A 13,402-nucleotide genomic window follows, 5' to 3' on the forward strand; every position below is an offset into this window, starting at 1 on the left:
ATTATAAAGTATTGTTAAAATGTTATAGGGGATAGCAAGTTGTATGAGACAAGATTGCTGATTTCTAAGATCTCAAAATACAGAAAAAAGTGAGGCATATTCATATCTAAGTGTGCCAATTGCTCTGACTGAAATACAAAGAACCATGAGATTTATTTGATAAATGCTTACCGTGTGCCAGTTATTGCTCTAAGAGTTTGTTTGTTTGTTTGAAGACAAGGTCTCATAGTAGCATGATCATAGCTCACTGCAACCTCAAATGCCTGGGCTCAGGTGACTCTCCTGCCTCAGCCTCCTGAGTTGCTGAGACTATAGGTGCAAGCCACCACATCTGGCTAATTTGTTTTATTTTCTAGAGACAATCTCACTATGTTGCACAGGCTGGTCTCAAACTCCTGGTATTGCTGTTATAAATATACTCTGTAGTTCACAAAAATCTGTTCAACTGTGGTTCAGATTTCTGTGCTAAACTTATGGATCATATTTGCTGTGTTTTATGTTTTATAAGGTACTCATTATTTTCACTTTTATCTCTTGGTTCTTAAAAAAAAACTTTAAAAAGAAGTATTCATTATTGAATATCCATTTATTGAGTGTGTATTCTGCCACATCAAAAGCTTACACTATGATTATTAGGCACACACAGTCTAGCAGAAAAAATATGGAATCATTGAATATATGATGATAAATCATATAGTAAATATACTTTCATAGTATTCTAGGAGAAGAATAGATTCGTAGATTTGTTCTGACTGACAGATTTAGGAAAGACTTCAAATTAAAAGTGTTTCTATTTAATCTGAATTGGTGATTAATTTAGATTATAAGATTGACATTTAATCTGGAATCTAGAAATGAGTAAGATTTTATGAGTAGACAAGAGAGGGAAAGAGATGCTCTTTCTTGAATGTTTTGGATATCCATGTAAAGATGTATTTACACTCTGTGGAATACGTTTTGCTTTCTTGAACTGTAACTGTTATGGGACAATTTCCCATTATTCTTATATAGCCCTTAGGAGTAAGGCTATGACTTCCTTATCCAGAGCTCAATTAGAATAGCAATGACTTCCAATTCTCTTTTATCCAGAGCTCAATTAGCATAGCATTTGAGAATGTGAATACTATTGAGGTCTTAATACATGGTTGCAAATTCTTTGACACTTTTCAACGGAGAGGTGCGGTAAACTTCCCCTCTCTTTCAATCTAGCTGGGTTTTCAACTACTATGAACAATTGAGTACGCTAGAAATGACACTTAGGACGTCCAAAGCTAGTTTACAACAGGCCATGATATTTCTGTTCTGTTTGCTGAACACTTGTTCTTGGACCCTTGAGCTGCCATATAAAAAGCCTGACCGACCAGAGGCCTCTGTGTTAAAGAGGATCCTGTCACCAAGTCCGGGTGAGCCTTGTCCTCCATCTTCTATTCTCAATCTAGATGCTACAGCCCATCCATCAGCTGAATGTTGCCAAGTAACAGCCATCCCTGGAACATGGAAAAATGAATTCACCTGGCCAGGCTCCATCCAAATTCTCGACCCACAGAACATGAGGTATAATAAAGTGGTTGTTGTTTTCAACCACTAATTTATGAGATAATTTATTACATAACAATACAGAGCTGGAAAAAACTGGAACAAATATGTTCATTTTTTTACACATATTAAAATGCTTGACTTTTCACATCCAATTATAATCTTATCCTTCTCATTCCTTCTCTAGATTTGATGAATGAGTGAATATAAGATTGAATTAATAGTACTGTCATGCGCGTCCGTGTGAAGAGACCACCAAACAGGCTTTGTGTGAGCAACATGGCTGTTTATTTCACCTGGGTGCAGGAGGGCTGAGTCCGAAAAAGGAGTCAGGGAAGGGAGATAAGGGTGGGGCCATTTTATAGGATTTGGGTAGGTAAAGGAAAATTACAGTCAAAGGGGGGTTGTTCTCTGGCGGGCAGGAGTGGGGATCACAAGGTGCTCAGTGGGGGAGCTTTTTGAGCCAGGATGAGCTAGGAAAAGAAATTTCACAAGATAATATCATCGCTTAAGGCAAGGACTGGCCATTTTCACTTCTTTTGTGGTGGAATGTCATCAGTTAAGGTGAGGTAGGGCATTTGCACTTCTTTTGTGATTCTTCAGTTACTTCAGGCCATCTGGGCATATACGTGCAAGTCACAGGGGACTCAATGGCTTGTCTTGGGCTCAGAGGCCTGACAAGTACAAGCTTTTATGTTAAATAAATAAGCAAAATAAATATATTATAATAAATTTTGATAAATACTATGAAGTAATCTAAAAGAGTGTTATGAAACACAAATACTAGAAGAATCTAGTGCTCAGGGAAGATTTCACTTCAGAAGTGAAATTTAAGTCAGGCCTGGAAGATGGAAAGGAACAGCCAAGGGAAGGTTGAAAGAGGGAACTTTTCGAGAAGTTCACTTTCCGAGAAGCAGCAGCTATGTGATAAGTCCCTGAAATGAAAAGAGCTTGGACATTCTAGAATTCATAGGAAAACGAAACAAAACAACCACTACAACTGAAACAAAATAGGAAAATGAGAGAACAACTCAAAGCAAATTTGGAGATATGGCTCAAGAACTATATTAAACAAAAAAATTCCTTGTAAAGAATTTATATTTAATTCCAAATTCAAAGGGAAACTACATAGATGTTTTATAGGAATTAGTCATTATTATTTGTATCTATACAGAAAATATTCATCAGGTCTCATTCTACAAAAATATTATTATATTTATGACAGTAATACAGGCAGATTAACTTTTATTTTAATATTTATTTCTTTGTGGGAATTAACTTTGAATTTTTACTTGCAAAACCAAAAGCATGTTCTCAGCAGGAAAAATTGTGACATTCTTTTTTTTACAACTTGTCTCCAATTAGTAGCTCTCCAAAGAAGTCTTTATAAGCTACAGTGGAATGAGGAGTTAAGTGGAGAAAGGAAAAAGGCTCAAGTAGAATACAGAGTTGAAGTTCTGTCTGTTCCCAGTATTGAAAAAAAGTATATTTCCTACTGTCATAATAAAGACTAAAACAGTATTTCTCAAGGCAGTTGTAAGGCTTAAGTGAAATAATCCATATGCTTCGTGACATGACGTGTCATATAGTGAAGTTTCAATGATTGTTATTATTGTTATATTGTTATATATGTAAAAATTTGGCTAGGTGACTTTTCTCCTGAAATGATATTAAGGATGCTTGCAAATTGGACTTTCACAAGTTGAGTAGTCCTTGTCAGTAGCACCCATTTATTTAAAGAGGCAAACTCTTCTTAATTACATGGAATACACCTGGCAATCACTGTATAGTGCCCTTGTTTTGAAAACAAGCTAATTAACTAATTTTACAAACAAGCCCAAATTATAAGCCATGATAATAAAAAACTATTCCTTAAAATGGGAAGTTTAAAACATTTCTCTTATAGCTCATAGTACAGTGATATCAGTATCACTTGGGATTGTTTCACGCAAACCTGGATATTTAATATAATCAAAAAAGACTAAAGTGGTATGGGCTCTTCTTTCTTCTTTATTTTCTCACTTGATCATGCCACAGGTATTTGAATTTGGCCACTTTTCTTTCTCACTCTCTTCCCCATCTGCAAGCAGATGCAGAAGCTCTAGCCAAGGATTCCCAGAGAGAAAGTAGAGCTATGAGCTGAAGGGAGCCTGGGTCCCCAAATCACCATGTCGGAGCTCTTCAGCCAAAAGGTGACATTGAGCTGCTATGTGAGCAAGAAGGAGACATCTTGCCCAGTAAGACATTGATTGAGCTTTTTAGATTGTGTTTCACCAGTTGGAGTAAAATGATTAATATGATCACATATTCTGAGTCCACTGCAAAAAAATAAACTCTATTCTCTCAAAAAATAAGCGTGTTATTTAAAAAGTAAGTCACTGAAAATTACCATCTTTTTCTCTAAAGAAATCCACCTCCTTAGTTGCCTCTTTCTTTCTTTTAACAGTAAGACCATTCTCCCAGTGTCTCAGCCTCAAAATCTTGGTGCTGGTTGTCACTAGCTCCATCTTGCCCCTCATCTGTAGTCAGCTACCATCTTCAGTAAAGTCTGAATTCTCAATGATCCTCACATCTAGCCCTTCCAGCTGAGTTAGCAGTTTAAACTTTTAGCACCTTTCAATGATCATTATGTCAGAAATCTAACCCCAATTTCCTTGGCTCTCAATCCATACTCAGCATTGTGCCAAGAAATGTATTAGTCAGAGTCCAGCCAGGAGAAGAAAACTACACCCGTAACATGAACAGGGTATATATAAAATAAAGAATTGTTAACTAATAAATACGATTAAAAAAGGACTCCAATTCAAGTACAATAGTAAATGTAGAAAGCAGCTACTATATCTAAGGCTAAGGGAGAGGGAACAAGAAGAAACTAAGAACTTACAAGAGGAATTCTCTCTTAACTCAGCCTCAGACCTTATGGGAGAAAGTATGACTATCACAGAAACACATGGCCTGCTGATGGTTAAGAAACTTGCTGAAGAAAAAAGTGATCCATAGAGGGGATGGGAAACCTGTGGGGCAGTGTGTCACTCAGCCTTAGGAATGGCCCATTGAGGGATTGAGAGACTTGCTGGAGAGCACAGACCCGACCTGGTCCCTACAACAGGCTTACCAAGTGGTCAAGAAAAGAGTCAGAGGATATGGATGGGCTCATCACTAAGGAAAGTCTATTTCTAATATTTGCTTATGTTCCTGCAGACCTCTGTACTAGCAGGTCTAACATTGAGTCACTGGGCAAAGGAGAAGGGTTGACATGGTCCAGCTATATATAATATTACAAAGCAGGGAAAGAAGAGTAGATTTGGAACTGAGAAAGAATAACATGATAAGTAGCACAGAAAATGAGAGAAGAAGAGCAAAGTCCCCATTTTCCATTAGCTCAGAAACAACTCGAACTGAGATTAAAAAGTAAATATTTGTCATAGATTTAGGTAAGTTCTATGATGGAGTATATAAAATGTTCATAGGAGTATAGAGATGGGCACATAATTCAGGTTAAAGAAATAAAAGAATGATTGTGGAAGAGCCAATGCTGAGTTTCAAAGAGTGAGTAGGCATTAGCTAGATGGGAAAGGAATCATGAGGAGAAAGTTTTTCAGATAGAGGAAATAGCAAGGGCAAAGGTTAAGACTTGCCCTTGCTACTTGTTGGGATTGCTCGTATGTGAATTGCAAGTTACATAAAGTGCAAAATATAATAAACAAACAAACAAACAAAGATCTGAGTAGGTAAGTATGGACTGGATCACTTATTTGTCCTGGTTTTGAAAATGTTGTTCTAAGAAGTTTGAATTTTATCCTGAAGACATTGGCGAGCAAATGAAGGATTTGAAAAAGGTAGTAGAGGGGGGTCAAGATCAGAATTACAATACTGAAAACCCTTTGGCTGTGTGAATTCAATAACATTTTAGAAGGATTGATCTCTCTGTTTGCTGGTGAAGCCCAAATTCTAATACCTTCACCTGGCACATAGCTCAGAATACAAGCTCAGAGACTATTTGTGGAATAAGTGAATAACTGAGAGTTCGTTTTAAAGATGGTGACTAACTCTGCTTGAGTTAGAGGTGTTTGAATATTCAACTGTGGAAGTTTAAGAGCCAGATGAAGGCAAATCTCTAGGTCAAAAGAGCATTCTGTAAAGATATTTAGTGTTGGGAATTGCCAAGATATAGACAGGATTTGAAGCCTTGATCCAAATAAATTTATGTAAAGAGAGTGTAAATGGAATGATATAAAAGGAGGCTTATGAAGAACTTTGGAGACATCAATAGTTAAACAGGAGTAGAGAAAAAGGTGTCAGAAATAAGACTGAAAAATAACCAAAGATTTTTGACAAGAACTTGAGAGAGAGGTAACTTGAAGAAAAAAGAAGAGATTGGGAACTCGATCAGAAAAGAAGTAATTGTCAATAGCTTCAAATGCAGCTTAGGAGTCAAGTAAGAGAAAAATGCAATTTGAATATATTTTTACTGGCTTTCTCTTCCTAAGCCTATGATATAACCCACGTGTTTCTCTGTCGAGTTTTATTAAAGTCTAGCTCTAATCATTTAACTCCCTCTTTAAAAACTTTCACTAATTCCCCTCAAATCAATTGCCCTTAAGTCCCTTTCAAGAACAATCAACTAGTGCCTATCCTCGAGACTGCTGTGACCTCTCCATGCTTTGAATCCCCTTGCATTTCACTGGGATTTATTACATTCAGCTTTTTGTATTAATATATGTGCATTTTTCTTATCACATCGATAATCTCTCTCAACTCGGCTGTAAGTTTCTAACAATAGTTGTGTCTCACTCTTTGTATTTCTGTAGATTTAGTATGATGGTTAAATTTTTTGAATTGTAATGTATTAAGCACTCATATTCTGAACACTGAGCTAGATTGCTTTTACCAATAATTTTGTTAACATTAAAACATAGTCCAGTTATAAATATTACTATTTTGCCTACTCAGTGAACTTAAAATACCTTTTCAAATAACTACCAAGTGAAAATCTAGAAATTTAAACCAGTCCTGTATCCCTGGCAAGACTGTAAAATACTTTTGTCACACTGTACCACCTTCGAGAAGGAAGGAAACATATACATATTTATTTTATTAAGTTGGTTTGAATTGATATCAATCTTGCAAATGGTTTCAAACTATGTGGGGCAAATAGTTTACTTCATCTTATTGCATATTTTTAAATTATATAATTTGGAAAACAATATAGAAAGCAAGGGTAAAGGATACAGTGAGGGAGGGATAATAAGTTGTAGATGACAGAATTAGGATTTGCAATGATACTGACAGATTGAAATGATGTGTTAAAGTAAATGAGATGACATTCGACAGGAAGAATTCTGGAGGATGCATTATTATGGGGGTGGCAAAGAGGTGAAAGAGCAGGTAGGATGGTTTTAAACAGTTCAGGAGAAAAGGAGTGAGGGCTCAAACTCCGTTAATGGAAATGGATGTGAGTGACACAGAGCATTTAGAATCTACATAAACCTTGACAAGTGAATAATGCAAGGATGAGACAGAAAGAATCAAACAGGGCTTTAAATATTTGAGCCTGTATAACCCAGAAAGGTGAAGACATTGACAGAGACAAAAAAGTGAAGAAACTGGCAGAGAGGTCAGGAGGACCTAGTTTGGGAGTCAAGTAGAAAGAAAGCATAGTTACTTCAAATTTGGGTATGCATGTTATTCAAGTGAAGATAATGCCATCTTCTTTTTGAAAATTGGGAAACTGTTGATTCATTTCCACTCTTTATTTTAGGCAAGGTATTCAATCATTCATGATTTTTAGAGCTACATAGTATTGAACAGGTACTTTGTGCCAAAAACAAAGCAGGGTGCTTTGTATGTGTTATCTTAGTTAATTGTCATAACCTGTCCTGAAAGTCCATTTATAGCTGAGAAAACTGAAACTGACAAATAGAAAAGACAACTTAAGATATCCAAAGACATTTGAAGACATCCAAAGACATTTGTGGAAATCGCTAAAACTCAAATTAGATTCATTACCTAATTGCTCTACTTTTTTTTGACATTTCTACCTAATATGAAGGGTTACTTATGCCCTGTTTTCAGCTCACTGGACTTGATGTGTGAATTTGTATCCCATTTTGTCCTCATTTTGACATTTACTCATATGCTAGATATACCTTTTTCTGGCCTCCTTGTTTAGGAGGAGCTCTGGCATATGGAACTAAAATTCTGAGTCTGACCTATCTGGTTGAGTTCAACTGGCCCTACCCTACCCCTGTGTAAGAAGGATCTTGGATCTCATCGCACAGAAGTGTCTTCTTGAAACTCTCCCACTCACTCTGAGCTTTCTAGAATTGTTTGAACTATTTCTTGAAGGTTGTGTGGGAGGTAACTGGGTGAAGAAGATAAGAAAGGTATTCCAGACTGGAGAAACAGCATGTGCAAAGCACCATGCGGGAAAAGCACAATAGGTACATGAAACTGTCTTGATGATGTTTGTTATGCTCTTCTCAGTATCAAGAGTCTTTACATTGGAGGTTAAAAATAAAGAATAACAGAGGGGTAGTTGTAGATTTCACCTCCATCTTCCCAAACCACGTGATTCTCTCTTTTTGCTCATCTTTGTATACCAAGGACAGCTAAAGCTGACTTTCTTGTTTTCAATATTATCTATAAAACTTTATCTCTCCTTTGACATTCATTTCTTAGTGTTAGTCTTAGAGGTCTATTAAATTCTCTTTTATTTATAAAGATGAGCTCTTCAAAAAATCCATATGATTTCTTTAGATATTCCTTCTTTATTCCCTTAGATATTTATTCTTTCTTTATACATAGGTTTAATTTTTGTTTTGTTTATCCTTTTTTCTCTTAAAAATATTTTTGGGGGTGAAAAGGCAAAGGAGGAGGTTCTAGACATCACATCATGCCTATACTTTGCCTACTTTTTAAATAAATGCTCTAAAAACCTACATGTCTGTTTGAGAATCTCCAATAGACAATTTTTATACTTTTATGAACTCATAGGTAACATGGCAGAAACTGCTGCCTGTGTCTCCCCAGTATTTAATAGTTTTCTTTATTTTCTGAGTGAAAAAGTCCGCAAATTTTACCAGAACACATAATAAAGACCATATTTTCAGCCTCTTGTAGCAAAGCAGGTACTTGGGCCTAAATTTTGACAAATTTAATGTAAATAGAGATTATGTGTATGCAGAAAGTGTCCTTAAAGGAAGGTGACATAAGCTTCTTTAATGAGGATGAAATGATTGGAGCTTTAGCAGTCATCTTGGACTAGGTTGAAGATGAACACATCAGAAATGCAGTAGTAATAAAGAAGATAAAGACTAATAGCCAGCAGTATATTTAGTACTTACTATGTAGCAAGAATGATTCTTCACACTTTATATGTATTAATTTATACATGCTTCTCAACAATCACATAAACTAGGGATCTCAATTTCTTCACCCTAAATAGTACTTAAGAGCAGGAATCATGCAGACGCATTGCCTGGGCCAGCGTTTTGATCCTGCATTACACAATTGGTACCTTATTTAGCAAGTAAGGTGTTAAGAATAGAGTCTGAAAATGAGAAGCACTCATTAAACATTAGCTACTATTACTTTTGAGTAGTTATTGCAAATTACTATCCACAGTTCCAATTAACAATTTTCATTAAAGTAATTTATAGTTAGTGATTATAAATCTATTTACAGATGTAGAAATTGAGGCAGAGGGAGATGAAGTGACTTGCCAAAGATTAAATAACTAGGAAGTGGTGAAGTTGGGCTATCTGTGCTCTTAACCTGTTCTATTCTGAATGAAAAGCTGAAATGAGCCTGGGACCTGCACTTGGGATCTCGCTACATGAATCCTGGAGAGCTGACCTCTGTACCTTTTAGCAAAGAATGAAATCTTATGCACTAAACTAGTTAATTTGAGTTTTCTGTTGCATGCAGCTAAACTTAATTCTAACTATAAGATGTCTTAATTTCCCCCAAGATTGCTGTCACTGCTAGATCATTAAGCAATTCTTCCTTATATTTCAAAGTGAAGTTCAGAGTAACAATTCTTGTTACCCTTTCTATATTTTGTGTGATAAAATTATGAGCAACACTAGTGAAGAATCTCCCAGGAAGTCTGCTTGATTTTTAACAGAGTTGATGTCCCCACAGCTATGTGGATAGATCCAGGCCTCACAGCTGTATCAACATCTTTCCTAGCCCATTTTATCAGCTGTATTAGGAAATAATCATTCACATTCCCTACAGGCTCAGACATTTAATAGTACACTTCTCTCAGGGCAGCACCAGAGTTCTCTCACTTTTTATTTTCAACCAGTTTTAAGAATATTTTTATCTTTTTTATCATAGGTGCCTGACTAGTTTATATCCAGGGCTTCTTGTTGCTAAACTCATGCCTTAAAATTCAGTGTGTTTTGAGAAATCATGGACTTCTTCATTTAACATAAAGGCTTAGTTCTTCACCAATTCTGCTGGGATTATTTCATAAAAATATGATTGGATTTGAGTCTTGCTTTTCAATTTTAGGTGTCAGGTCCTGTTGAAAAATGTTTAGTATAAAATAGCATAAGTAAAAAAATAGAGTAAAATAATGAAGAAATTATTAAAATTTAAACTAATAAATTTAGAGGTATAGTGAAATCTATTACTTTGTATTTGTTCCATTTGATGATGCTATTAGATAATGATCTTTAGCTGTAGCATAGAGATTCATCTATAGCTGTTATAATTTTAGGCAGTTTAAATGATCTAAGCTAGGTATAGAAATTCACATTAGCACATTTTAATAATTTGCTTAATTTTATTTTTATAACTCTTCTCAGAAATGTGAAGCTGGAAAATTCATTATCAGCACTTGAACATGAGGTAAAAATGAAAAAGTACTATTTGGTGTACATTTTATTTCAGAATAACCAAATAGAGTATCTTTTGAAAGCTCATCTGTTTTTTGTTACTGCTTCTTAGGCAGATAACCACAAATATGATTTCATTTAAAGTAGAATCTTCTCAGATATACTCTGAGGTATAGCACCAACACACTAAAGTAAATACCACAAAACATCCTTTGCTTTTGAAACATAACTGCTGTCATAATGACCATGTGCTGGATGTAGGTTTCGAACACCCAGTGACCTCTGACATTTATGACAAATTATGTACCAAAGTGCTAGCGATGCCTTGTTAAAATGAAGCCAGAGGCCCTCAAGATCTCAACCCCTCTTGTCTTTAAAAGCATGGGTTAAATGGCAGCAAGAGGCAGATTGGACAGAAAACAGACATGGCAAAAGCTAAAAGGAAATAAAATCCTCATCCTCTAGCCTTTGACTTTTGCAGCTAGCTGCACTGCAATGTGCTTTCAACCATTAAACTACCTTAACCTTCAGAAGAACCAAGCCAGTTAAAATTGACTGAAAATTTGCACATCGCCACACAAGATTTGATTGATTCTTATTTGAAAATTGCATGGAGGACAGTCACTTACTGTAATATTTTTAACCAACAAAATGTTTCTCAGTCACCTTTGGTGCACAATGAAATTGATGTCATATAAAAAGCAACGTGAAGAACACTTTTCAAAGTCAGAAAGTTAGTCTTGCTGTGAAACACAGTAGCACCAGTTGAATTTAGGCAGAGCAGGCTAAAGTGCAAATGTTTTTTATAAAATACATTAAAAATTTATGTTTTGGACCATAATTCCAAAGATATACACACGAATTGTATACACATGAGATAAACCAAAGTTTGTATTTAGCATAAAAAATCTGTATTTTTTTGTAAAGGTAATTATTTTGTTGTTATCTAGACAGAAAAAAATGATGTAAGGTAAGTAGGGAAAGGATGGATTTTATTCTCTTCCCACTAAAAAAAAATTACTTGTAGGAATAGTAGGGGTTCTAAGAATAGAACATCTCGCCTTTTTGTTTTTTGTTTTTTTTTTGACTTATTCATGTAAAACAGACTGTATGACCCTTGGCATCGAAAATTAGAATCTGAGCAAGAAACCCATGGAAAACGAAGGCATTTATTTATGCAATGCAAAAACCTACATCATACCTCCAGGCTTGTCTAAAAAGTAGTTTACCTATTTTTTTAAATGAGAAAACTTTTGTAACTTTGTTTTGTTGGAGATATCATTGATAGCTTTGAGAACTGCTTTAGATAAAATGCTAGCTTGTTCAAAGTAGAATTCATTAACAAGAAAAATCAACTTATAATTAAGTTTAATACTGTGTATGGGGAGGAAAAGTCAAACCTCAGTCGACAGGTTTGACTTTTCAAATTGGATTAAATGATAAATAAAAGGAATACTAGAATTACCCCCACAATCATGATTCTTTTGGGTGTGTATTATAAGCTGTATTTTTCTTATCTTTTGTCTGGACTACTTTTAGATGGCATGGGCCACACATTTAGATAAGTTTTCACTATTCTCTCTTAATATAATTTTATAAGGCATGGGTGCCTGTATAAAACATGCACATAAATATATGAATATGTCTGTATATATGTAGACATATTTTATAATTATAACTTCATAGTGTTTTATTTGGATGTTCTAATTGGCATTTCAGAGACAAAATGTGATCTTAGGCAGCTTGTCTGCAATATATTTCCACTTCCTTTCTGCCTTTATATTTCAGCAAATTGTCTTTCTCTCATCCAATGCCTTTGTCTACTTTGTCCCTACGAAGACCACTGCCTCCTTTTGCCCCTTTCCCACTACTTATCATCTAAATTGGCATCTGTGATGCAGTCCCCAGGACACATTTTCGGTTTGGATCACACCAATGAGTACAGTGGGCCCTTAGAGACTTTTCATGGAATTGTTTGATAGGACTTTTAGAGATCATATAAAACAGTGATTTTCCACATATAATTTTTTTAAATTAATGGAACCCCTTTTACTTTTCCAAAGATATCTGTGGTTGAAATATGAGTGAGAGTATTAAAGCTCTGATCATTCATCTTGACTTCCTTCTCCATGAAGATCTTTCCAACTAATGTGGCTTACAAAGAAATCTATGAAAAGAGTTTTCAAAGCCCTGATATAATCCAACTGTACAGACACAAGACTGAATTTACAAGGAGTGAAGGGACTTTGGCTTCTGGTCTGAAATTTTGCCCCTTACTCAACCTTGTTATACTTTAACACCCCTTTCCTGGGACTCCTGCTCTGTCATGATCTCACGGCCTCCTCTTAGATAAAGTCATTGAATACTAGTATGTTGTCATATACTTTTTCTCAGAGTTTTTAAAGAATACTTCCCTGAAATGATGCCATCGGGAAGGAGACATTTTTACCTCTGTCACCTATCAACGTGAGACCATAGCAGGTACCAATTAAATGTTAACATAAGTCATTATTTTCTTTAGAATTGACAAGAATTACTATACAGCCTGAGACTGGCAGAAATAGAACTAAAGTGAGCAGTTTTCTAATCTTTATTGTAACAATTTATTATGTGATTTTACTTGAGACACCTTTCCAATAAGACTTGTGAATCAAAATCTTTATGTCAGTACCCAACTCAATAAGGTTGAATGAGAATTGCAAATGTGAAATAAAATAAAATAAAATAGATTTACCTATGCTGAAGATGTTACGTTGTACCTTGCTTTGTGGTTAAATTTGTCTGTTAACACTTGTGACTGCCAAAACTATATTTTCCCCTGGGGATTTTGTTTTCCTGCATTAGTATTTTCCAGTCTTAGTCTTGGCTGATAGATGAGAATATTCGCCCTACCCTCCTCATCTGCTATAATTGTTGTTTCTTATTCTGTAACAAATATGCCTCTACCATCCATTCCTAAGACTTTATACCTCTACTGTCTACCCATTGGCTCAATACTATGGAGAAGAAATTGTGGTACC

General features: G+C 35.3%; 1 long non-coding RNA gene across 1 annotated transcript in view; it reads left to right on the top strand.

Annotated features, from left to right (window-relative positions):
* Window positions 1-13,402, top strand: part of LOC119618326 (uncharacterized) — a 133,505-nt gene that overhangs the window by 15,665 nt on the left and 104,438 nt on the right. Inside the window, exon 2 of the long non-coding RNA XR_005234646.2 lies at window positions 1,440-1,554. This is a non-coding gene — a long non-coding RNA (uncharacterized lncRNA). The remainder of the gene's footprint in view (window positions 1-1,439; window positions 1,555-13,402) is intronic.

This window comes from Chlorocebus sabaeus, chromosome 4, assembly GCF_047675955.1.
Source record: "Chlorocebus sabaeus isolate Y175 chromosome 4, mChlSab1.0.hap1, whole genome shotgun sequence".
Taxonomy (NCBI): Eukaryota; Metazoa; Chordata; class Mammalia; order Primates; family Cercopithecidae; genus Chlorocebus; species Chlorocebus sabaeus.